Source organism: Amblyomma mixtum, chromosome 2 (genome assembly GCF_055824585.1).
Source record: "Amblyomma mixtum isolate Tamu chromosome 2, ASM5582458v1, whole genome shotgun sequence".
NCBI lineage: Eukaryota > Metazoa > Arthropoda > Arachnida > Ixodida > Ixodidae > Amblyomma > Amblyomma mixtum.
The window spans coordinates 263,043,523-263,066,384 of record NC_143013.1 but is presented as its reverse complement, the minus strand read 5'-3'; the positions used below and the strand labels follow the sequence as shown (position 1 = coordinate 263,066,384).

General features: G+C 43.2%; 1 protein-coding gene across 2 annotated transcripts in view; it reads right to left on the bottom strand.

Moving 5' to 3' along the window:
* LOC149363824 (uncharacterized) overlaps nt 1-22,862 on the bottom strand; it is an 82,665-nt gene that overhangs the window by 11,602 nt on the left and 48,201 nt on the right. The window contains exon 2 of one of the 2 annotated variants that reach the window (XR_016289120.1): nt 2-19. The exons of the other annotated variant lie outside the window; for it this stretch is intronic. The gene's annotated coding sequence lies outside the window, so the exon portion shown is untranslated. The remainder of the gene's footprint in view (nt 1; nt 20-22,862) is intronic. 2 annotated transcript variants of the gene reach the window in all.

The following is a 22,862-nucleotide window of genomic DNA, read 5'->3' as shown; positions in this document are numbered from 1 at the left end:
CATTTATTGCAGTGTCATCCTAATAATAAAAAAAAGAAGCAGAAATTACAAGCCAAACACAACCAACAGTTGGCATGCAAGATGAAAAAGAAAAGTGAATGCGAACTGTTACTACATGCATCCTCACGTGCCTTCTTGCAGGTAATGATGCCCATTACAAGTGTTTGAAAAGCGACTATGACAACACAACCAAAAAAAATTGGGGGGACACTTGAGCTCCACCTTTAAGGGCATGACGCGATAGCGTTAATGTCTCAAGTCTGCGGCACCCCTTGCGGATCGTTGTTAATGTGCATGCACTTTGCTGCTAGCTTAATCACTAATCCCTTAATTTGTGCTGCCATTATCTCACACATATTCATTAGCATACAGTCATCAACTACTGAAATAAATCTTTTCAATTTCAAGAAAAAAAAAACAGTTAAGGGTCCCAGGTTCAACTCGCATCTCACAAGAGCTACCAGAGTTGGCAGTTCCTTCCAACACCGACATATCATGTAGCCTGCAGACATCAAGCAAACTGCCTACCAATCAGTGCCGTGCCATGTCACCAATCTGATTACCTCCGGCCAGAGGCATGCTCGTGATTTTCCGCTCACAATGTCGACAACAGTAACGACACATTTTTTGCCAAAAAGGGCTCTTAATGCTAATGCATTAATAAATATAAATATTCATTATCACAAGTGAGGGCATGTTTAGCTCAAGAACAGTCCTTATTCTGCCCATGTAACTACTACAATCTATTGAGCTCAGTAAACACATGCTTTATTCAACCTACCACCTAAGCTACTCAGGTAATCGTGATTTTCTAGCAGTGCAGGGCACATACAAAGGTGAAATTAGGATAGACAGCGAGTCCTAACCAGCCACTGCCTGTGGTTTGCAAGCCTGTCCCAACATACAACAAAGGGGGTGCAAGAGAACTTTTCATTCTTCTGTCAACTGATAGCTAGGCTGCCAAAATGACTAAGACAAGGAAAGGTGCACTGCAAACCTTTAGGACACTGCTGGAACCTATGCAAGACAATTTGCTGTGAGTAACATTCAAATACACTACAACAGTGACCACAAGCTGTGCCAGAATCTTCATAGAGAGGTGGCAAGTTAAATTTCGGACAAGCGTGATGCCTGTCACATTGGTGCACATGGACAAAAAATAAGAGAGCAAACATAGTGGCGATAGCTTCACATACTGACCAGAGAGAGAGCCTAGCCGCTAGATGAACATTTTTCCCGCTAAGAGGCAACAAAAGTCACTAAATTTAGCGGAAAAATCGCTAAAATGGTGACACTCACTGCAAGTACTTCATATGAATTTCCAAGTCGAAATAAAAAATCCTAAACTATTTATTTATTTATTTATATTTATACAGAATACCCCTAAAGGCCCTCGAGAGGGTATTACATAGGGGGGGGGGGGGCACAGGCAATTGAACAGAATAAAACAAAACCACAAATATAAAACAAACAACAAAAGCACAAATAAGACACTTTGGATGACATAAGTAAGCAAAAGAATCAATCAAAAGCACAAATAAGACACTTTGCATGACATAAGTAAGCAAAAAGAATCAAAAGAATGGCAGCGCGGCAAAGAACGAAGATTACTGCAGTATTAAAATTATACAAACAGAACACTAATACAATGAATCTTTTTAGTAACAAACCCTGCAAAAAAGGAAGCCATGAACAAATAAAATAACAATGTATGCGAAGAGTTCAGCAGTAGTTATTTGAGCAAGGTTGCTTGGACATTTTGCCTTTTCGTACATAAAAGCACGCATGTATATACGAGTACAGCTATAAATAATAACAGCACGTTTTACGTGTGAAAAGTACTTGTATGGTGGCGCTATATTTTGCTGCGCATGATGCATGAAACCCTATGCATGCCTTATAGTTTTGGCCGCGTAGTTGAGATGCGTACATTGCCAAATCAATGCGCGTCGCGTTGCAAACTTAGTGCGCATTTGCGGTTCGTGTTAATTGTTCCCGAAATGTTCGTCTACTGTGAGTACGTGTGTGATCATACAACTGCTGTTGTTGAATGCACTAAAGTTCAGTCATTTGAACCAAAGAACGTCGTGGATTTCGATCCTGGAAAAAACTACAGCGTCTACTGGTGCGGTGACGACTTCACCGCTGGCGGTTAAAACGATGCCAAAATCATACACATGACAGGTAAGTCGCCAAAAGGCCATCCTTTGCATTTTTTTTTCTGTGGCTGAACAACTTTTTGCGGTATTAGGAAGGTGTATACACAAGTGCGTGCCCTAAGTATGCATGACTTCTGCACCTGTGCACGTTGCTCTACGCAACAACACAACCGTCTTGAGAGCTCAAAATAGAGCACTTTCGGGGATCCATTGGCTATATTTGTCGCTTCGTCAAGGGCTCGTGAAAATATTTTGAGGCATGACAAGTAAACCACGCAAAGCGCGCAAGTTGAGGTCGCGGGAAGCGGCAAATGGAAAATGTGCTCTAAAGTTTTGATTTCTCATTTTTTTTTGTAATTCTCGTATCTTCACCTGTCTTCTGGCGAATAGTTATAATGAAATGTTGCGAAGTTCATAAAATTACTTGTTTTTTCATGTGTAGTTGTCTAAAATTGTCAACGAATTGCGCTTCTGATACCCCGCTGGTGCCTCGTGTATTCCGCGGGTTTCTGCTCGTGTTTTTAATTTTATTTTAGTGAGTATTAAGCTTCATGTATAAGAAAAAATGGCTTTATTGCACACAACAAGGCTTTGTGTACTACTAATTATACACTTATACACTTCCTTCTTAACTATTGATGTCCCAGGGATGACTATATGAGGGTATTAGTTTTAATGACTCAGTAACTGTTGCAGCTAGCGGAGCGTAAAATCCAAGTGTGAAATCAGCATACAATGTTTTATGTAGTATGTATGTATACACATATATAAGTTAAATTAAGGCATATTTTATAAATAATGGTAATAGTTTTAACTGCCATGCCCTCCTTGAGGCAAAACAACTCAAAACGCTGTGGGGTACATGTTGCATAGTGGCTCAGAAGAGCATGTGCTTCTCTGTTTTTAGTGTTTTATAATTTATTAGCATGCAGAGTTCTTGCCCTAAAGGCAGGACAAAAGGAGGGGATATGTCCTCAACCTCAAACACTAAAATGAAGTGTGTATGGGCTTAGAAATTATAATCTGGCTTTTACTGATGAGACGTTAATTAATGTGTCTTCAACTAATTCTTGCTCAACAAAGGACATATGAATACAGCGTGAAGTACCGCAGCTGTGCCCTCTTGGTTTGAGCATCCACTTTGCGTGCAAGCGATGTTGGGTTCAATCCCCATACAGTGCCCCCAGGTACTCAGAGATGATGCAGTGTGTACAAGGTTTCCCTTGGCCTGGTGTTTGGCATATGTGCGGTAAAATGCTCGAAAAATATGTCTCTAATTGCACCTTGAGTAGACGAAAACTCCTTGTGCCATGGTGCTCTTCGGACAAAGCTGCCTTTAAACCAGTAAGATCTACAATCATTATCATCCGATAAGCTGCATACAGTATGATTGCAGTAGACGGAGAGGAACTTGTACACAGAATTCGCTGATGCAGGTTTATTCCATTACAATATAAAAGAAAATTGAACATTTTGTAAAGGTTGTGTGCATATCAGAGTGGAAAAATTCAAAATAATATGCAGTGCAGCTCCATGACACGCTCTTAACCTTTTATCAATGCACATTGCTTCTAACTAAATATTGCTTCTAACTAACTTCTAACTAAATATGTGACCAACACAGTTCCCACTTCGAGTTATTGATCAGTTCGCTCTCGCCCTACCATAAGCTTGCCGTCCCGGTTCGCTCAATTGGTAGAGCGACTGCTCCGGTGAAGCGGTGGTCCCGGGTTCGATCCCCGGACCAGGACGAATTTTTCTTTAACTACGAAGTTTCTGAGAAAGCTGTATAGCTTTCCTTTGTAGCCGTATGGCTGCGCTCGGGTGGATGTCAATGAGTAATTACTCCCTTATTACAAGCTAACAACTGTGCAGCTAGTTCTCTTGGGAGATGGATGTGTTTCATTAAAACACTGTTGTTAGTTCCAGTTGCAGTGTGCGCCTCGTCCCTTCCCTGTCCTTCAGCGTTTGCCTGGGTTATTTGTTCAATACAGTGCACCAGCTGACCCAGATTGCAGCTTTTCTGCTAAAGTATGTACCAGTACTACAGCCTGTGAACCAAGGAATTATCCCTCCTGCGGCCTCAGTGTCGCAGAGTAGGCAAGGCAGATTTCGTCTGCAAACAGTATCCAACGTCAGGAGTTCAGTTTCATGACACGCAGGTACTGCTTGCAACTATAGCAGAGATTTGGATAGCATGGTGGATGGCGACAAGCTTGATAACGTGGAAGTAAACTCTAGTATACAGGTGAAAAAAAAAAGAGTTGCATGAAGAAACCTAGCAAAGATTATTGGTAGCGTTGCATTGCTGTTTGTAAAGCCGATACAATTTCTTCCAGTGTCGTGGCACTGGTGAACATTGTCATAGGGGACAATAAATTTTTACCTTTTCTCTAAACTCTACTTCAGAGAAAATTTATTGTTCGATACGGCAATGTTTACTGAATCATGACATTGGAAGTAATTGTATGGGCTTTCCAAATAACAAGGTAATGCTATCAGTAATCTTTTCTTGGTATTAAGCTGCACTGTGAGCAAAATCATTAAGTGCCAGCTCACTGGCCTGTGTTTGATGAATTTATGTGATACCTGATTGGGCACTAATATCCTCAGGTATAGGAAGCTGGAGTAATGATTTAACAGAAGTGTTTTAGGCAACTAAACTTATATACTTAAAAACCGAATTATTCACTCTTATGTGCTATGATATGTAAGGGGGAAAAGAGGGATTACTTTTAAATTTATTTTTCTCTTTCAGAAGTGAGGCTGATATATACAGCTGCCTCTGATTTCCCACTGAATGTTGTGTATCAGCCCGCACTAGATAGTATGGAGAAGAATGGCAAGTAATGACTTGTCCAATTGCATTCTTTTACTTTCCTAAACTGATTTGAATGCCTCTGAAGCTCTTTACATGTAATATCTGCAGGACAAGCCTCGGCGAGCGTTGCATCCCCACAGTGCCAAGTTCAGCATGGTAAGGTGTATACATTCTTAACACGTATTGGTTTGTTGACATCAGTCATGGGCAGTATCGAAGATACATGTATCTTCGATACTATCTTTCGATACATTTTGTGTATCGGTATTAGGTATCGCGTGCTGAAAACTAGAGTATCGGAGTATCGGTATCGAAAATACATTTTTAGTGTATCGTGTATTTTACGATACTCGATACAAAAAAAAAACCTGTAAAAGCGCTCGCTCAGGCGGTAGTACAAGACGGGCGGCAGCACCTTCGCTGCTTTTTAGCTAACTCCCAAGCTACCACTTCTGGATCAGCGTTTCTCGGAGTTAGAAATGGATTCACCCGCAGGTTTGACCATCTTTTGAAGATGAAACCAAGTGCAGAAGAGGCAACAGTTGCTGCTGTTCTACACCCCTATTTCAAATTGCGGTGGTTGCGAGCAGAAATGGAAGACTTCCGCCGTCATGCTCAGAAGCTTACAGAAGAAGCTGTTGTCGACTATGTCAGCACAACACAAGCCGCGCATTCTTCCGCACGCGAGGCAGTGGGATCATCGGCACCAGCAGCATCAAATGCGTCAGTTGACGCATTCTTTTCATTTGAAGAGACAAGCGGTATAACCAGCCGTAGCTCTCAGAAGGCGTTAGTGAAGCTTCAGTTTCTCAATTATTTACAAGATCCTCGAGCTGATGTGGCTATGCTTCATTGTTATCCACTGATAAGAGGCGCCTTCGTCAAGTATAATACTGCGACGTGCTCGTCTGCTCCTGTAGAGAGGATTTTTCATTTGCCTCCCTTATAGCGCGCCCACATCGCGGGACTCTTTCGGACCGGCGGTTCGAGCAAATGTTGTTACTTAAGACCTTCAAGTAAACGTAACGAATATCTTTAGCCTAATAAAAACGTTCAGCAATTTTACTTGTTGTTGTTTTAATTCCAGCTTTTCAAGAATAGTTTCAGCTTCAGAAGTTTGTTATCGCAGTACTGGCAAACTAACTGTTCGGTTCCCAAGCGCACGGAGCTTGCATCATTTAGTTTGATCAAAGGCACAGGCCATCGGGTAAGTACTCTATAGTATCGAACCGAAAACAGAAAACGTTTCAGGTTTATTCATATAACCAAGTGCTCACAGATTGGTTCGTATGAGGTACTTTGGGTTAAATGATTTTTCGCTAGGCTGCTTACGGAAGCAATCACTTCAACATATACCGGGTGTCCCAGCTAAATGTAACCAAACTTTTTAAAAAGGCGAAGTGTCCTAGTCATGCAGTGAAACCAACTCAGGGTTGTTCATAGTCACGTGGCCTAGTCTTGAGTATTTTTTTCGCGCTTAAAAGTTAATTAAGTAGTTAAGTTTAATTAGCTACCTTTTTAATTATTAACTTCAGGAAGAAAGTGTCAATGCAAAAGTTTTAGATCACCTCGAAAAACCGCTAGTAGTGCTGTTTCCGTCAAGTTACGATTTACGTAGCTTCATTTATTGGCCTTAAAAGAAAGTTGTCACGTGACCAGCTGCTCGCTGACTTCTCTGCCCCAATGTGCACCCAAAATCTCATCGAGGAGAGGACTTCAGAAAAAACGGATTTTATTCTCTAAGGCGCGTCTTGGGACGTTGAAGTGGCACAGTTGTCATGTGGAAGCTTTTTCTTATTGTGCGGGGTATGGTTAAAAGCTCGGTAAAAAAAACTACTTTACGTAAATATTACTTTGCTGCAAAAGTCTCAGTAAGCTGTTTCTCGAAGCGATCTACAACTTTTCCGTTGACACTTTGTTCCTACAACTTTTCCATTGACACTTTGTTCCTGAAGTCAATAAATAAAAAGTTAGTTAATTAAGCTTAACTAATTAGTCAACCTTGAAGAATGAAAAAAATACTGCGGACTAGGTCACGCGACTCTAAACAACCCTCATTTGGTTTCAGACGGCTAGGACACCCCGTGTTTTTTAAAAGCTTGGTTACATTTAGCTGGGACACCTGGTATATGGCTTTAGTCTAAATTAAAGTTCTAACAAGGCCAACTGCTCAGACAGCGGAGCTTCAACAGATCCATGCGGTCAGATTCATTTATAAGTCCTTTCAGGAAAAGTGCTCCATAGAAATGCACTAAAGGTTACAGAAACCATGCGTACATTTCCTAAGTTCTCCAATTATATTACCGGGATTATTAGACAGTGATTTCAGTTATGTAAACTTCGTAATATAACCTGTATTATGTTTGATATTTTAGTGATGTATCGAAGTATCGAAGATACAGTATCTAGTATCTGTATCGAAAATTGATTTCGGTACTGTATCTTGTATCTGTATCGGAGATACAATTTTCAAAGGTATCGAGTATCGTATCGAAGATACTATTTTGAAGTATCTTGCCCAGCCCTGGTTGACATGGAGTTTGCTGGTGGCAGTTTCATGACATTTCAGGACATGTGTTTGTAAGCAGAATCTGTAAACTTCTTGAACCTAGAGAGAGAACACTGTTTAGTTCAACTGGGTCAATTTGAGATTTATCAAAATGATAGAGCGCCGTTGCATTACCATGTAGACTGACACAGATGCCATGCTTAACTCCTTGAAAGTGAGGCTAAATTAAAGTGCTGACGCAAGCATACCTTTCACTGGCAAGACTTTGCACGGCTGCTTTGTCTGATGTGGCCGTGCAACAGTCGGAAGTACAGTAAAACCTCGTTAATTCGAACTTGGCTTATTCGAAATCCCGAGTAATTCGAAGGTTTTCGGCGGCCCCAACAGTTTCCATGCAAAATTTGCCGGATAATTTGAACAGCCAGCGCGCCCCTATCCGGATAATACGTAGGTTTAAATCGTGGCCTCCGTGATTCGCGTTGCAATGCGTTGCCCGTCTCTGAGGCCAGTATAGCTGAGTTGCCGGAGTGGCGGCCAGGCGGCACTGTAAACCAATTTTCGGTTTCCGGTGGTTTGTTGTGCCTCAGCGATCTGAAAGTCTACTACTAGTCTCGGAGGCCAGCTTTAGTTGACAAAGCAACAACCAGGTGCCACTAGGTCACAATTTTTCTGGCTCCTTTTCCGTTGTTTGTCTAGCTCGTGGCAGGCGCTGCTCGTAGTGTTTTGATTGTTCGGTGCCGCGATCAAACGTGTTCTGTGTTCAGGCGCGTTTATACTCCGATGTAGCGCGCGCGCGCGGCACGGCGACGACCGCGGACGTTGGTTTATGTGTCCGGCGGCTTCGGCGCACTCTGACCGCACCGTGGAGCATGTCTCTATTTCGCGCCGATCGCGCCGAAGCCGCCCACCCAGAATGTACTGCGCACGCCTCCCGCGCCACTCCCATAGAGAAAGATATGCCACTCCTCCCCTCTACCCCCGTCGCCACTCGCCTCCTCTCGCAGGCGGCGTGTCGAACGAAGAACGTTCTGCGCTCGCGTCGGGGCTCCGCTCCAAGCAGTGCCCCCAATCAAAGGGTGGCAGAAGAGCGAGCGTACCCCCACTCCCTCCCGTAGCCACAAGTAGTAGCCGCGTCGGAGCGCCTGGCGTAGCGTCGCCGATCTGACGTATCCGACCACAACCGGCTCTCGCCCGCGCGCCGAGAACGTCGGAGAATATACGCGCCTCTGACTACCGCGCCAAGCAGTCGCGCATCGATGACTACTTTAAGTGACCGTTTTTCAGGCAAAATAAAGGTGCAGTGTTGATGCAGCCATGTTTCGTACGTTTATTTGTCATTTTTCGTCGATTTTTGATAATTCGAAAACCCGGTTAATTCGATGATCTTTCGCGGTCCGACGGACTTCGAATTAACGAGGTTCTACGTACTGGCATGCCTTACTGCAAATAATTATGGAAGAGAAATTCCTCTGCAGCTCCTTATTACTTGCTGTTCCTGCAGGACAAGCCTCGGCGAGCACTGCTTCCCTGGAGAGCCCAGGTCTACTTGGTAAGATACTCTTTCATGTTTTGGGTTTAGTGATCTGACAATTTTGCACTGTTTTAGATCGTAGTCGTATGTTGGGAGAAAAAAGCCTCGGTAGCTGGCTAACTTATTACTTGCTGCACCTGCAGGACAAGCTTCAACGAGCACTGCTTCCCTGGAGAGCCCAGGTCTGCTTGGTAAGATTCTCATTATACTCCCGTGTTGGTTTGGTGATCTGAAAATTTTGGTCTGCTTCAAAATATAGTGTTCATAAGCTGAAGCCGACTTGCCTGAGAAATTTTGCTTAATGCTTGAAAGCTAATGAGCATCAGACCAATTTGATGTTGCTGAGAATTACTTAGCACCATTGCACGGTCCATGCAGTACGAAAAGAATGCCATGATTAATTCCTTGAAAGCAACAATACATGAAAGCGCTTTCTGAAGACTACCTGTTCGTTTTACTGCCAAGGCTTTGCACGGCTTCTTTGCCTGCTATAGCCATGCAACAGTCTGGAGTGCCTGCGTGCCTTATTGCAGGTAATAGTGGAAGAATAACACATCTGGAACTCCTTTTTACTCACTCTATCTGCAGGACAAGCCTCGACAAGTGCTGGTCCCCTGGAGAGCCCAGGTCTACGTGGTAAGATTACTCGATTGTTGGTTTGGTGATTTGACAATTTTGATCCGCTTCAAAATATAGCGTTCATAAGCTGAAGCCGACTTGCCTGGGAGAGTTTGCTTAATGCTTAAAAGCTAATGAGCATCAAATAATTTTGGCATTTCTCAGTTATTTAGCACCATTGCATTCTCCATACAGTGGGAAAAAAATGCTATAACTCCTTTAGAGTGAGAATAAATGGAACGCTTTCAGAAGATTACCATTTCCTCGCATGACTTTCCATGGTTGTTTTGCCTAATATAGCCATGCAACTGTCTAGATTATCTGCACACCTTAGTGCAAGATTTAACTGAAGAGCAACGCCTCTGCAACTACTTTTTACTTGTGTACCTGTGGTACAAGCCATGACGAGCACTGCTTTTTTATATATCAGTTTCGTAGTAGAGGCACCACATGCAGTGTTTGAATATATTCCAGCCCCTATGAAAAAGTTAAGTATAAAAAGTTATGTTAATTTATCATTTTATGGTTTGATCATCCCTGTGCATGCACATTTTATACTTTTTTTTGGTGTTCAAAACAAAAAGTCAATTTTTGTCTTGGTGCAGGAGAAGAAGGCCATGGCCACTGCCCTGTCACTGAAGCTGACATACAAGTGGGCTCTACAAGGGATGATGGAAAAGTAATCACCTTTCTTTTTACAAGCAAGCGTTTGTGTTGTGTTGTGTTGTGTTTAATGGCGCATAAGCAACTAAGGCTATCATGCGCCAAGCTCGGGGTAAAGAAAATTGTTTTATATAGGATGTTATACAAAAGACTAAATGAACGGTGGTGTAAAGGGCCTAAAAAGTTAATTCATGCAACCTAGTATAAACGTAAGACAAAAGTTTAGAAGTGACTTATGGTCAAAGCTTTAAAGAGGGTTGGACACCTCAGCAGCCATCCTTGGCTGTGCAAGGATCTCGAGGTCCCCAACCAATGGAATAGGGACCTCAGCCGTCTTCTCGGGAGTGAGAAAGTGGCCGAGGTGCATTAGAATTAAAACAGACCAGTGGGTAAAACACATTTAGAGACACTTAAGAAATCCTGATTCTTTAAGAAAGCTAAAAACATGTGATATATCAACAATTGCATTATCTCCTAAAAGCAGTTTAGGGTGAAAAGGGATGTATTCGTTATAAAATTGAGTAAAGTACTTTTTCCTTATTTTTTCCAATTTCGTACAAGAGAATAAAATGTGGTTAATCGTAACTTCAACTCCGCATTCCTCGCAAATAGGTTGATCTTTTTTTGTCAGTAGGAAATTGTGTGTCAGGTGAGTGTGTCCTATGCGAAGACGACAAAGAATGACTTCTTTGAAGCGTTCTTGGTGGGTGCAGGATTTCCATTCTCTTAAAACTGGTTTTATGAAGTGTAGTTTGTTGTTGGTTTCATTGTCCCAGGCAGACTGCCATTTTTTCTTTATTTCACAAAGTACCGAGTTCATGCAATCTTTAAAGGGAATATCTACTTTCGTTATTTGCTTGCTACGAGCCTGCGCAGCGCAGAGGTCTGCTCTCTCGTTGCCTTTAATTCCGACGTGACTCGGCACCCAACAAAGTTCTATGTTTTTTCCTTGAGCTATGGCTTTTGCTATGTTGTGTATGATGTCACCGAGGATCGGAGTAATTGCATTTCTAGAATGGAGAGCTGTAAGTAAACTAAGAGAGTCTGTGTAAATTATACTGTTTCTGAGGTTTTTATTTAATACTTTTTTTACGGCTAAGCCTACAGCATAACATTCGGCTGTGAAAATTGATGCACACTGTGGAAGTCTGATTATTTCTTTCTCATGACCCCGTACTACTGCACTTCCTACGTAGGCATCTGTTTTTGAACCGTCCGTATAAAAGTTCGTAAAACCATTGTATTTTACCTCGAGTGCGAGAAATTCTTGTACTATATGTTGTTGTGGGGTTTGCGTTTTGTGAAACTGTGTAAGAGTGAAGTCGCATATTGGAGGAAAGTTGTACCATGGAGGTAGTGGCTCTCCTCTGAGCGCAATGTTAGGCAACGTGTTTAGTACCTCGAGACTCTCGCACATCTCTTCAAAACGCAGGAGGAGTGGCCTGGTAGTTTGTGGTTTGTTATTAAAAAGTGTTCTGGATGGACACTTTGTAACTATTTCGTAACAGATATGTTTCGGTAGGGAACGGATTTTTAGAATGTATGAGCATGTGAGCATGATTTGTCTGTCTGTAAGTGATGGTTCATTACATTCAACATAAAGACTGGTTATAGGCGACGTCCTATAAGCACCAGTTGAAAGACGTAAACCTAAATTGTGCACTGGGTCAAGTCGCTTCAAGTACGAGGGTCTTGCTGAACCATATATTATACTACCATAGTCTAATGAGGATCGTACAACGGAACGATAAATTTTTAGAAGGCTTGCTCTGTCAGAACCCCAGTGTTTATGCGAAAGGACTTTGAGTATGTTTAGTGATCGGGAAGTTTTCTTTTTTAACGCGTTAATATGAGGCAGGAAAGTGAGTTTTCTGTCAAATGTTATGCCTAGAAATTTATGTTCATTTTTTACGGGTAAATCTATTTCGTTCAGGTGTAGGGTGGGGTCTGCCTGTAAGCCTCGTTTGAGTGAAAACGGAATGGCCACTGTTTTCTGTGGTGAAAATCGGAAACCGTTTTTGTCTGCCCATGTTGTCAGTTTATTTATTGTCAGCTGTATTTGTCTTTCACATGTTGATATGTTGGAGGATGTGTAAGCTATCTGGAGGTCGTCCACATAAAGTGAATACATAACAGACTTTGGTATTATTTTGTTAAGAGAATTCATATTTACAATAAAAAGAGTTGTGCTTAAAATACATCCTTGAGGCACTCCATTTTCCTGAATAAAATCCCTCGAAAGGGTTGAGCCTAGACGGACATTAAATGAACGGTTAGATAAAAAGTCTTTAATGGAGTTCAGCATTCTGCCACGGATGCCAAGTTCAGCTAAGTCCTGGAGGATCCCGAACCTCCAGGTTGTATCATATGCTTTTTCTAAATCAAAAAAGACTGCAAGACAGTGTTGTTTGTGTATAAAAGCTTCTCTGACTGTATTTTCGAGACGGACTAGGTGATCTGTAGTTGAGCATCCCTTTTTAAAACCACACTGGTGGATATCAAGAAGTTCACAGGATTGAAGAACAAAGGTTAGTCGTATATTTAGAACACTTTCGAAGGATTTGGCGAGGCAACTGGTCAGGGCTATGGGTCTATAACTGCTAGGAGAGGTTGGGGGTTTACTAGGTTTAAGAAGCGGCACAATAATAGCTTTTTTCCAGGCCTCAGGTATTTTTCCCGATATCCAAACTTTGTTAAAGAACTTTAAAAGTGCTTCTACGGCAGGTTGAGAGAGATGGGCCAGCATTTCGTAGTGGATTTGGTCGGGTCCTGGAGCGGTTTTTTTACCAGCAGACAGTACTGTGTTTATTTCTTGGAGGGTAATCACACTGTTATATTTTTGGTTTGCCCCTCCACTAGTTGGAAGTCTTTGTTTTTCGGCTGTGTTTTTGTATTTTAAAAAAGACTGCGCATAGTGTGATGAACTTGAAACTGCTGCGAAATGTTCCCCCAATATGTCTGCCTGTTCCCCTATGCTTGTTTGTGTGCCAGGTGTTGTCAATAAAGGAATTGTGAACGGTGAAAAGTTTCCATTTAATTTTCGCACATGTTCCCACATTTTTTTAGATGTGGTGTGACTGTTTATAGAAGAGACGTAAGTTTGCCATGATTTTTTCTCGGCACTACGACGGACGTACCGAGCTTTAGCTCTTGCTTTTTTAAAATTTATGAGATTCTCATGAGTCGGATACCTGCGAAATTTACCCCAAGCTCTGTTTTGTAATTTTTTTGCTTCCTTGCACTCTTTTGTCCACCATATTTTATGACTTTGTTGCACCACTCCTGATGACTGTGGAATAGCTGTGAGTGCGGCAGTTATGATACAATTAGTGAACTTTTCATTTATCTGGTCGATGGAGAGATTATCTAAAAGTATATTTTCTAAATTTGCCTTTTCTTTAAAAAGTGACCAGTCGGCGAGGTGAAGCTTCCAGCGCCGTGGCCTTGTGGGGATTATTTCCGGTGGGGATGCTAAACTGATTAGTATAGGCAGGTGGTCACTGCCATATGGGTTGTCAATGATATCCCATTTAAAATCATTAAAAACAGAAGGTGAGCTAAATGACAAGTCTAAAAAGGACATTTTCCCCGAGGTAGGGGAGCAGTAGGTGGCTTTTCCTGTATTTAAAAGACATACATTGTTTGTGATGATAAAATCTTCGATTATTTGACCCTTAGAATCACATCGCTCGCTTCCCCAAAAAGGGGAGTGAGCGTTGAAGTCCCCAACTACTAGATACGGTTCTGGAAGTTCATTGATCAGTTCTTGTAAATCGTGGACTGTTAATGTAAAATGTGGAGGAATATATACAGAACAGATAGAAATTGTTTTATGGCTGACGACACTGACCGCAACGGCTTCAAGTTTTGTTTTGAGTGTGATTTCTCGAGCAGGGACGCCGCTTTGTACGACAATCGCAACGCCTCCAGATAGTCTATTTGCGTGCTCACGATCGTGTCTAAAAGTTTTATAATGTTTCAGGATATTTGTATGTTGTGGACCTAGATTTGTTTCTTGAAGACATAAGACTACGGGCGAGATTGACCCTAGGATATCTTTTATGTCATTGTAGTTCCTCAACATTCCTCTACAGTTCCACTGAACTAGAAAAGCCATATTTATGTTTGGGATAGGAATGATTGGGAGTGTACTTATTTTCTGGGGCCGTTATAGTGGCCCTGCCTTTTTTCCGCTCAAGAGAGCTGTTCCGCCGCTCTAAAGCAGGCGGACTGTGGGATACGTCCATCACCTCGCGACAGGTGCTGGACGACCGCGGGGAAGCCGCGCGTGTGTGAGTGTCAGGTCTCCCCCATGGGTCGACATCCTGCGGGATGTCGACCCATGGGCCGGCACTCCCTGGCTTGGAGTTGGCAGAGCAGCTTTTGCTGTCCCTGCCTGGGGCGTGGGTGGCCCTGCTACAGGCACAGTGACACTGGCCTCGGCAGGTGCCGGAGTGCTGTGTGGTGCTACGCCCCTGCGCACCACATCAGCGAAGTTTGGTTTTGCTGAGAAGGAGAATGTATTTGTAACTGCAAAACGCCTTCTGGCTTCTTTAAATGAAATGTTTTCTTTTGTCTTTATGGTAATGATTTCTTTCTCTTTTTTCCAGGACGGACACGCCCTGGAGTACGCAGCATGGTCTCCTTCGCAATTTGCGCAGCGTAGTGCTGCGTCACATTCCTCAGACTGGTGGTCCTTTGATGCGCATTTCGCGCAGGTTTTGCGGCCGCGGCAGCTCTGCGAGCCATGGCCAAACTTCTGGCAATTGAAACAGCGACGGGGGTTGGGTATGTAGTGTCTTACGTTGACTTTCAGGTACCCTACTTCGATTGTTTCGGGTAAGCTGCTGGTGTTAAATGTAAGGACCATGTGTTTAGTGTCTATTTCCTTGTTATCCTTGCGGATTTTGATCCTATGGACGTCAATTACATTCTGGTCGGAGAGTCCTTGAAGCATTTCAGTTTCTGTTAGGTGGATAAAGTCAGCTTCGGAGATAACCCCTTTGACTGAGTTGAGGGATCGGTGGGGAGTCACGGAGACAGAGATGTCCCCTATGGAATCGATGTTTGCAAGTTTCGAGCACTGGATGCTCTCGCGTAGTTCGAGAAGTAGGTCGCCGCTTGACATTTTGGATACCTTGTAGCCAGGCCCTAAGGTATCTCTTAAGCATTTGGTAACAAGAAATGGGGATATGATTCGGGCTTGCTTTTGTTCACAGTTACTGTGTATAACATGAAACTTAGTGAAAGTTGGCTTCTTTTTCATGAAAAAGTCTGATGCTTCGTTCCGCACTCTTTTAAGAGAGCGATCGGGTTTGGAAAGGGGGGGAGCCATAAAAAATTGATGTTTTTCGGTCATGGTGCCAGCCACCCACCATGGAGTCCAACAAGGGGACGCGACAGGAACTTGAAAGAAAGTCCTGCCCACGCCAGCTGTACACCTTAACTATAACCTAATATGACTCAACTCAGGGTAGTTGGTCACACACGGTTAACCCTCGCCGCCAGGAAAAAGAGGAAAAAACGAAGAAGAGAGGAGGATACAGGAAAGTTGTAAGAAAGGGAATAGGAAAGTGAAAGATAGAGGGGAGGACAGGAAAAGGCGACTGCCGATTTCCTCCGGTTGGGTCAGGCCGGAGGTGCCGTCTACAGGAAGCTGGGGCCAAAGTGGTGTGTTGCCTCCGCCGAGGGGCCTTAAGGGTCCAAACGCTCGGCATCGGCTCAACCACCAGGATCCCCTTTTCCCCGGACACGGCGATGCCACGCACGGCTAAGCGCGGATGCTCGGGTCCGTGGTGACGCATTGTTCACCATCATCCCCCTGCGGGGATGTCCCTGCGGATGCTCGGGTTAACCCCGTGGTGTCGCCACTCACCAACGTCTGCATGCTGCAGACGCCTCCCTGCGGGGGTTTTACAAGCAAGCATGTAAACATCTAGTGGAGATGGTGTTCCATGGCTCCCAGTTTTACTGAAAGGACTGCGCTTTAAAATATAAAATATCTTGTCAGTTTAAATGGGACGACAAATTTCTTACGGTCTAAAGTAGGCTTTTTGAATTATTATAGATAGATGTGAACAGGTATGCAAACAGCTACAGTATTCATTTTAAATGAGCCTCAGGGGAGCATTTATGGAGGGAGGTGGTGGGGCATTGGTAAATTTTACATAAGGAAACCATGCAGGACACCATTTTTTTTTTAACAAAAGGCGACGAAATACATGGCTAAAATGTCACCGCTGCCCCAACAGAGCGCCGTATATCCGACCCTATGCTAAATTAAGCCTACTCAATAACATTTTGAGTCTGCTTAATTTTTTGTTTAGTTTTAAGATTGTATAGGTCAGGAAGATAGCATATCTAAGGGAATAACCTGTAGCACAAGCATATTAATTGCTGCTTTTCGATGTGGCAGAAGACTTCAAGCCTTCAAGCTGCTAATTGGGTGCTTGCAAGGGGAGTTAATTTGTCATACTGAACTGCTGTTTCCTGTGAGCAGTAAATTTACAAAAGCCTCTCCTGCATTTTTAACCTGCTGTCAGGCACTTTAGTTGTGCAGCTGGTAAGCCTGTTCGCAACACAGGTGCATTAACCATGCTTAAACTGCTAACAATGTCCAATGTATCGAGCAAGTTGCATAAGCCCGTGTTATCATCAGTGGTGTGTTAGCTTTGAATATTTTGGGGCCAGATGTAGAATCCACTTTCTCCTTAACTATATTGCTGAAAGACAAATTTAGGCAGTCGCTTCTGCATTCATGTCTAAACTGGAACACTATTTTTGTAAAGAACCCGTGGTAGCTTTTTCTGATTGACAGTTCAAGCTTCTGTGGAGTATGGAATTTGGAGCAATGTTTTGTCATATTACGCACTGGTGTTGTTATTGGAGTTTGAAGTCTTATGTGGGCAATACACTAATGTGACGCTTGAAAAAAGTGACAATGCAGCACTCTAAAAACTCATAAGGTGTGGTAGAACTGCTTTCATATGGATACTATTGTGATATTCATGGCTTCTGCTTTTTTTGTGCTCCATACCCTGAGACTCAGGAGAAAACAGTTGCCCAGCCTGTCATATTGGCTTTGAGGGAAGTGCTAAACAGCGCGACAGTTTTTGTTTTGCGTCATTGTCAAGTGACCGTAACTCACCATCATGTGCTAGAGTACTATGTAATGCTTGATGGTGCTACTGAAAGCTCCTCTGTCACGATATTTATAGCTTCAGAGCACAGGAAGAGGTCTCAAAAAATAGGCCGTAGGAAAGTATTAACAGCTGTGTGCACATATTTTGCAGATCTACGCTGGAAGCAGTGCCTGGATGGAGCCACAGGTGTGGACTAGGCTCTTCCAGGCACCGTCCGACTCAATGTTCTGCCGGATGGCACCTCAGGTGTACTGGAGTACAGAAGACTTAAAAAACAGGAGTGTCACTGGAACTCTCTGAAACAAAAGCCTGTCTCTGGGCAAAACAGAGCCAAAGCCTGCATTAACGCAGCAGAAGCTGACTTCTCTGAAAGGTGTGTTGACCCTTTGGTGACTCTTTTCCTTTGTGTCTAGCATTGCTCAGTTAGTAAATGGCCACGTAACAATAATTTGGAACCTAAACTTCTCATCATACTTTGTGGGCTGTGAGCTTTGGTACAGAAGGAAAAATGTTTCAATGACTGCACTTCAGGATACAACTTGTCCACAGGTTATTTACAAACACTAGATAAGCAGGAAGCTGTTTGCTGGAACTGGTCACCTTAAATGCATCATCATTTGCATCATCATGTACGTGCAAGTATGTTAATAAAATTGGAATTAAACAAATTTAAGAAGTCATGACAGACCCATTGTTCAAAAAATTTTCACAACCAAACAACACTGCTTATAGTTCACGGATCCAGAACTGTGTCCTGTAATTAATGGCAGCTCACTCACTTTTAAAGTTATCATGTGTGCATTCTTTTCAATGCAGAACACCGCGCTATACCACAGCAGTTAATGAAGCTGGTTCTGCAGCAAGCTGTATTACTTAAACTTGTTCTTGTGCTCTTAACTAAGAATTCATTGTATTCTGCCCATAGTTATTATTGAAGCATTAAATGTTTGTCCGTGGCTGAGCTTACAGAGATACGGAGGAGAAATTGAAGTTGGCCTAGCTGGATGTAGCTCAGCAGTTTGAGATTGAGTTCATATATTTTAAGAAGGCTTCTCATAAATTTGTTGTGGTGTGTGGAATTTAACGTCCCAAGGTTACTCAGCCTATGAGGGATGCTGTAGTAGAGTGTTCTAGAATAATTTTACATCGCCAGAAGTGTTAAACCTTTACTGACATCGTCCAGCACACGGACACCTTTTGCATTTTGCCTTCATCAAAATTGGGTGGCCGCGCCTGGGTTCGAGCCTGAATACTCAGGCAACTACACTAAGCAACTACAGCTAGTTCTTCTCATGAATATGTCGCAGTCTGCACTGACTACCTAAAAGCTCTTGACCGCGTCGAATCATCTGAGAAAAAAGTTTCTACCTTGCAAAGTAACATGATGGTGTTTTTATGCTGCCACTATTTTGTCAGTTTATTGTGTAAAATGTATGTTGCCAAAAGCAAAGTGCCACAATGCACTTGTATGAACCACCAGTGGCTATTGTGTTCCAGACTGGGCTGGCCCTTAGTCACAAAGCACTTTTTTCATTTGGCTATATAGAATGCACTATATGCAACTTTTGAAACTGCAGTCCGACTGCATTGGGCTTTTTTGCTTTACTTCTTCTTTTGAGAGATGCTTGTGGAAATCTTTCTGTAATGCCCGTCAATCCATACATTGCCCTTAATATTTATTCTTTCTGCAGCTTTGTTCCGCCTCTACATGGGGGACACAAGCCCAGAGGAGTCATGAAAACACCTGAAAGCGGTGCGCAAGCATCTCGCTCAGAAGCTGGGTGACGTACAGCGGAAATAGTGCGCAACATAATAAAGGTGTTCTGTGAAATGTTTTGTGACTGTTATCTAGAGACACACATTTTGTTTAAAAAGTTACTTCACCATTTATATGCAGCATGCAGAAATAATTTTTATTCCAGTTTGTCCAAGTTCTCCTTTTCAAGTATTCAGATAATCGTTTTAAGCTTGTCCAAAGATACCAGCAGGATTGTGTGTTGAAACAACGTGAACGTGCCATGGTCACGTGTCTGCGTGAGCTTCATGCTCACGGGCCAACAGGCCTTCAGGCATGCACAAAAGCAGGCCAATACCAGTAGGCAGACACCACCAGGCCAATACCGGTAGGCTGGTTCCAGTAGGCCGACACCATTAGATCCAACACCAATAGGCCCGACACCAGTAGGCCCAACACCAGTAGGCCCAACACCAGTAGGCCCAACACCAGCAGGGTCCCAAGTTACAGATTGCCAACAGACCTACAACCTGTTGGATTTTCTGACAGGGGATAGTCTACTGCAAACTTAAAATGGGTGAAAACGAGGACATTTTATCCGAGAGAGCGGTAATTTTCTCCCAAGGCGGTATGCCCGGCGTCGCGTATTCAGCGCATCTCTGTGGGCATAGAATTGAAGCAGGGCATATTTCGAGCTGCGAAGAAGCGGAGAGCGTCATACGGAACGTCGACAAAAGGCCTTCAGCTTCAAGTGATAAGCGGAGAAGGTTCATACTTTAGCAAGCACAGCGCAGAGAAAGAGCCATCTGAAGGTATGTACCACAGCTGCTTGCGTTGTATGATGCTCATGCGTGCGATTAAAATTCTCTTTAAATATTTTTATTTATTATACTGCTTTTTTGCAGGAAGACCCTGCATTGCATGTCGCTACATGAGGAAAACGCTTATTACGAGGCAAGCAAGGCTAAAGCGCTCTGTCAAGAAGATTATCCAAAATGCTGCACACAGACTGCGTTTGGCACTACTGAAAAACAAAAGGCTATCACGCCACTATACCAAGGTTCAGGAGAATCTAAAGGGAATGCAAGCCAAAAATGTGTCAAAACCGGATGAAGTTCTTGAAGCACAAATTGGTGCTTTGCCGCCTAAGAAGCAAGAATGTGTTAGGCAGTGCTTCTCCGCAGCAAAGAAGAAAAATTCAAAAGGAAACACCTATTCGAAGGTATACATATTAGAATGCATATTAATGAAAATGAAAAGAGCCAGGCTGTATGAGCATATCTGCAAGCATAAAATTATATCTCTTCCCAGCAAAAGTACATTAAAACGTTATCTCAGACTCTACAAAAGTGAGTTCGGCTTCAGCCACAAAGTCCTATCGCAGCTAAACAAGAAGACAAGGCACATCAGTAACTTTGAAAGACGAGGTGGCCTCCTGGTAGATGAACTAAAGTTGTTCGAGCCCCTGAATGTGACATCTACGGGGCACATTGAAGGATATGTTGATATGGGCCCATCCAGCAGTGAAGGAGAGAATGTTCCCTGTGACCATGGAATGGTCATTATGTTTGGTGCATTTGCAACTAGTGGGAAAGCAAAAGCAGAGATCCTTGCAAAAGTGCTCATAGAAGCAACTATCCTAGCTGAAGCAAGTGGTCTACTTGTTGACTTCATAATGTGCGATGGCGCCTCGTGGAATCGCCGGATGTGGAGACTTTGGGAATTGGCGTAAAGACAGGAAAAATCACTTGCACTCTTGAACAACATGTCAATTCATCCCGCCAGCTTTATTTTTTATCTCATTTTCCTCACTCGCTTATATGCGTGAGGAACACACTGCTGGAGCATCCACTGAATACTCCATGTGCTATGACAAGTGCTGGTAATTTTGTTTTCTTTTATAGCGCTTTTTGTGAATAGCAGTGCATGATTAAATAGACAATTATTGTAAGATATGTATTGCGTTAACACATTTCGTGGTGTAAAATGTGCCTAATAGGCATGTCTTACATTGTTATTATAACTGTTCCAGGTTTCTATGCAGCCCATCAGAGAAGCATTCAAAATTGACTCAAGCAATATCACCTTCAAGGCGATGCCTGGCCTCACATCTGTGCACCTACAACCAAACAGTTTCGAGAAGATGCGGGTGACTTTTGCCTTTCAGCTGTTTGGAGACCATGTGATTAATGGACTTCTTTTTTACAAGGACCGGATAGAGGCATCTTGGGGCGAAATTGAGGCAACTGTTGAATTCTTCAGGTAAGAAAAATGCCTTGATACAAGTACTGCGATTCGTTTACATTACTAGCAAATGATAATAAAGTGCAACAGCTGGTGGGAAATACCGCAGCAAGAAGAAACCCTTCCGCCCTGCAGCATAACTTCAGTCCTCATGCGCCTAGCGTATTGTTTAATTTCATGATGGTGCATGTTTCAAAAGAAGCAAATCCCTGTTTTGCTTCCCTACCTTATATGACATGGTGGCTTCAGCACTTCTGGATTTTATGCTATTGCAGGAAGATCAACCCTATCAGGATTATGACTTCCCGCTTCCCAGCTAGAGCCCTCCGACCAGGCTCCAGGAGCGTGCAGACCCTAAAGGATTTCCTGGATTTCATGTCGTGCTGGGAACGCCACGCAAATGGAGTTGGCGGATTCCTGAGTGCCTCGACAGCAGATGGACTTAGGGTCACGATATCAAGCACGTTAGCTCTACTGGACCATCTACGGAAACACAATTTCAAATACCTGATGACAGCAAGGCTGAGCCAGGGTCCGTTAGAGAATTTTTTCGGGATTATCAGGTAGTCATGCGGCTCAAATGATTTCCCGACACCAACACAGTTCCTGATTGCTGTCAACTGCTTGTCGTTTAATAATCTCACAAAAGCGGTGAGCACGAGCAACGCAGAGCGTGGTGAAGAAATAAGCTCTCTTCTTGAACCTTGTGATGGTTCCACTCGAGAAGCCAGAGTTAATTAGTTGGAGTATGCCGTCGAAGCAGGGCATCTGGACTTGGCAGACCGCATGCTGCAGAGGCTTCCGTCCAATCATAAAGATTTGGTTTAGTTTGGTTTATTGGGGTTTAACTATTAGGCTTTGGGGTTTAATTTTATTTGTCGTGCATGTACAACGACAAACATTTCCAGGGCATGTTATTGAAGTGTTGGCTTTTAAAAAGGCCCATAATATTGGATGCGATGCACAGAACGCACTGCCACATATCGGGAGGAGTGCATGCAGTGACAGCCTGTACTCTGGTGGCACCATCTCGTGGCTTTTGACATCAACAGCGGCGAGTCCTCCCTGAACACACTACCCCATATTCTAGTACACTATAGCGGTGCCACAACGTTATAGTGAACTAGAATACTCATTTAGTGGCGCGAACGGAGGCCCGTGGCAGCGTAGTGGCTGAAGCAAAATGCCTTTCCTTGCTGCAAGGGGCGACTGCACCTTTTACTAGCCCTGTGCTGCTGCTGCCGCGCTGCTTTTCACATTTGGAACGGCCATCCGGGTGCTGAACCGAAGTGTGTTGTGTGCGTTCTACATTTCGGCGTGACTCCTCGAGCAGTAAACTGTGAGTGATCCGGAGAAAATAGTCTTGTGTGTGTGAAGTTGATGCTATATACTACAGAGAGGCACGATGCCGAAAAGAAAGATGGACTCCCATTGCTTTGC